Below are 4,588 nucleotides of genomic sequence, written 5' to 3'. Positions count from 1 at the left end.
TCTTGGAAAGAATCAGGAGCACTACGATATAACACTTCATAAAACCTTATAAGAGGTTTAGGTAACTCACTACAAAAAACACATTTAATTGACGGGGATTTATTTACGGGGTTATTTTAACCTTTGTAAAATTATATGAAATGTGAGGATTAAATATGTGTCGCTAAAAATTATATATTTACGGGAGTTAACAACCTCAAATATTCATCAAATATATTTATGAAGTTAAAACTCCCGCTATACATCGAAAAAAATAGTGGCTACACTTGCCCCCAAAATATGTCCCGCTAATTTCTTCCCCAAAATATTTAATATTTTTTGCCCTCAAAATGTCTCTTATTGTCTCCCAAAACTGAGCCTAAACGACCAGTAATTGCTAACCTTTTTCTTGAAAGTTTCAAGTCCCTCTCGTTTTCCCCCCAAATCTATGGACAATAGTAAAAGAGAAAATATTCCGTTTCACCTTTTAACTATAAGACACACCTCAATGTAAAGATTGTCTTATTACCTAAATTAATTAAAAGTATAATTTTGATGGCAAGTAATCTCGTTACTCCGTCGGCCGTTGCTACTTCGGCGTCTTGGGTCAGCCATTGTTACTCCGGCCAGGTAAACTTCGGCGTCTTGGGTCAGCCATTGTTACTCCGGCCAGGTAAATGTTACTCTTCTTAACCTTAATTTTTTATTTTTGTGGGGGGTTTTGTCGATTCAGATCGCGGAGATTATGTTACCCGTAAAGGAGAAACTGGGGATGGAGTTTAATTCATATGGGATGGAGAGGTAATTCTGATTGTTGTTTTTGCTTTGTTGTACAGAGTGTATGTGAACATAAATCATAAGATTGAATTTTTCTATTATTATGGTCATCTTATTTCCAGGCAGAAGTTTGCGGTTTCAGTCGAGCTGATGATGAAAATCCTCCTGAATTCCAGCTGACTATTTTGGTCATGGTGAGGTGCTCCTTGTCATTTTGGTATTATTTTTGCCTTTCGATTTTCTCTTGATCCCAACTTCCCAAATTTTGAAATCTTTTGAATTGACTATCTTGTCCTGTTACGATCTCTACTCCTCAGTGTTATACTCTTTGTTGTGCAAATATTTATATGTCGCTTCAGATTCTAGAGTTCAGTCATTGCCTCTCTATAAGTCTCTTTTTGGTCTCTATTAGCAACACAGTCATGTTTACTGCTTTTAGACTTCCAGTCGTAAGTGTTGTGATTACAAGGTTCAAGATTTATGGCAGGTTTGGCAACATCTACACAGCCTGCTGAGGTGAACGCACTATCTAAGGTGCTGCCTCTTTCCAACCATAGAACAGTTTTCTTTTTCCGTTGTTATTTCATGTTGTCTAGGGGATTCTGCATCTAATTTTGTAGTTATCTTCTAACTTTCTCTAATGGCAGTTGACCTGCTTAGTGCTGCCTCATTAGCATAATAACCTGCTCCGGCCTAAATCAATTTGGAACGCAGACAAAGAAAGATATGCATGCGCACTTGTGGAGCACATATTGCACTTAGAGCCTATTGTGGTATCCTATTTATGCCTTCTGTAACCTATTCGTTGACCTCCCATTCTTTTTACTTTATATGTTGGAGTTTAATCTCACCCCACTTTGTGGGAATATAATAGGTATGTTATTGTAATGGAGTTTAATCTTCATTATATTTCTGTCTTAGAGACATACCACTGATTCTCAACACTTGAGCATTCCTTCTCCTTATTATTTAGTTGTAAGGCTAAAGGAAGAAGCAGTGATTCAGGAACATAATCTGTTTGAAATGTTTGCTTGGTGACGGAGGAGTGAATGTTGTGATGGCATTAGCTTTTATGGATGCTTATCCTTTCTATTAACTATACAGTACACAGTTATTTAGATTAATTGGGTACCTTTTTAAAAAATGGAAGTATGAATTGGTTTTGAAATTTGAAATGAAATATATCTAAATAGAATGGAACTTAAGCTGTAGAATGGTATATATGAGCTAAACTAGCTGGATTTGAGTAAGCCGATTGATTGATATATAATCTTTATGGTTGTATAGTTTATAGAAAGAGTTTTCTACCCTGCAAAGGCAGGGATAAGGCTATATCCTCTTGAGGTTGTCAAGTTAGCTATGTCATCCAAATTTTTTTTTCAGCAAAGTTTGAGAGTCCTTTTCTGTTTTTATATTAGTTGTGCTGCAACACATTCCCTTTTAGGTAAACACGCATAAAGAGAACAGACATTAATACATTATTTAACTTGCATACACTTTTAATATAAAAAAGTGTTGCACTAATATGCAATTTTATATGCGGTAACAGCTGATTTATATGATTTGCATGTTACCAATCCATGTCTAGTATAAAAGACTATTCATATTCACTTAGTGTAATCTTTCTTTATCCTGTCAGTGTATACTAGTTAAACGCAAAAGTTATAAATGATACAAAGAGTTTGTTTATTGCAAGCGTGGATTTCATTAAAAGTAAAAGAGGAAACTTTAGAATATACCCCATAGAGAACAACTTCAGACAACTCACTACCAGATATGAGACAATGACACATCAAGTAACATAAGTTCCACAGAAACCTTACTACTTTAATCCATTGTTAACAAAAAGGACAACACAAACTCCACACCATTAGAAACCTTAACTTCTTTAATCGTCTTAATTAGTGTCCTATTAATGCATAAAAAAATCCACCCACCTTCATATTATCTTAAACATTATCAAACAGTTTCTATAGGGCCTAAGTTGATAGTCGTCTCCATAGCTTTCATTGCTTCAAACCTAGGCTCCTTATCCTGGAATTTGAGACTTGCATACAACTTTATATAATCTTCAAATACAAATTTTGGATACTTCAGTTTGTTCTCTTCTTCTGCCTTCTCAATCAACTCTGGTGCTGGAAATATGACAGCATCACTTCCTGGATTGTAAAAGGAAGCTATCGACATCCAATTGCCATCTTGTTGAGCAATCACTCTGTGCTCAACACTCTTGTATCTTCCATTAGTAATCACCTTTAATAATTCAAACAAAATCAACTCATCAAGTGAATCTGAAGTGTAAATAAGGCAGATTACCTGATATTACACGTCAAAATGAATACATACCTCGAGTTAATCACCGAGGTTGATGACAATTGAGTGTTTCATAGGAGGGACATCAATCCATTGCCATCTTTTAGCAATTAGAGCCCACTAACTTTGTCATCTTGGAAAAGCAAGATGATGCCACCAGCATCAGTGTGAGTGTCTAAGCCTTTGATCAATTCCTGGGACAAGAAGGGTAGTTGCTAACTTTGGTTCCAAAAGTTGGACCCTTTAAGCCATAAAATGCTTTTTTCAAATAACCTTTCTCTAGGCAAAGATTCTCACACAGTAAGTCCAAAAGATTTTCAGCTAGTTTCTCTAGCTTCAGTGCAAATTCTTTCATAACTTTCCTGTCATGAAGTTAGCAGTAATAAAAAGTTAGCAAAATAACCAGAGCTACTAATCAAGTCTAAGGATAACCCAATTTCTCTTAGTATTCAGTAACAGTATGTCCTGTCTATGTAGAAGTGAAAGGTTGAACTGATACAAATCCCAGATTATTGGAGTTAGCTTAGCATATGTTCTGTTTATGTCAAAAATATGTTTTAAAAAAAATAATAATGAAAAGAGATGTTATATAAAAGGATAAAATTGGATCTTTTTTTTCCTTTTTACCTGTATTCATCATCCAGTTTACTAGTATTTGTATGTTTTCTAATCCAAATATTTCATCTGAATAGGCAAAAGATATAAGCTTGAGTCTCTTTTCAATGCTAAATAAAATAAAATATTTAGTATTGGAATGAAATATATCTGGTAGGAGTGGAAAGGGAACTGAAGAATCGTATAGCTGACATCAACTAATTTGGATTTGAGTTAACTGAGTAATTGATATGTAATCTTTTATGGGTGTATAGTGTGTAAAATACGTTATGATCTAGATGGCTTTACTATATTTGTATGTTTTAGTTCAAATATTTCATCTGAATAGGCAAAAGATATAAGCTTGGGTCTTCTTTTTAAAGTTAACAAGGCAAAATATTTAGTATTGGAATGAAATATATATGATTAGAGTGAAGAATGGTATACCCAACCCCAACTAATTAGATTAGAGTTAGCTGATTGATTGATATATAATCTTTTATGGGTGTATAGTGTGTAGAATGAGTTAATGTTCTAAGTAACTTTACCGATTTGGTCATCTTTTTGGGACCTAACATTGCTAGCATCTCACCTGGATATACAGTACCTGTCACTCCATTTAGTAGTCTTTTCTTTTGTGCTTGATGGTCCTCCATAATACATTACTCTAGTTTCTTGCCTAATCTTGTAAGCAATTTCTTTTGTACTTGATTGTGTTGTTGTATGTTGAATGGTATTACCTGTATGTTGAATAGTACTCAGGTTCCTAGTTTGATATTACCTGTATGTTGAATGGTACTCAGGTTCTTAGTTTGATCAACTAATTGAGTAGGTTGAAACTGTAGCGTGGAGTAGTTGTTGATTGATCTATTTATATTTATCATGATATTTTTTAGTTGTACGCAGATATAAATGTAATAAGGAT

At 34.2% G+C, this 4,588-nt stretch overlaps 1 pseudogene; it reads right to left on the bottom strand.

Annotated features, from left to right (window-relative positions):
* Positions 1–2,715: 2,715 nt before the first annotated feature.
* Positions 2,716–4,326, bottom strand: LOC107841366 (annotated as a pseudogene).
* Positions 4,327–4,588: the final 262 nt, after the last annotated feature.

The sequence above is a fragment of the Capsicum annuum genome, chromosome 9 (genome assembly GCF_002878395.1).
Source record: "Capsicum annuum cultivar UCD-10X-F1 chromosome 9, UCD10Xv1.1, whole genome shotgun sequence".
NCBI lineage: Eukaryota > Viridiplantae > Streptophyta > Magnoliopsida > Solanales > Solanaceae > Capsicum > Capsicum annuum.
This window is presented reverse-complemented; position numbering and strand designations above follow the sequence as displayed.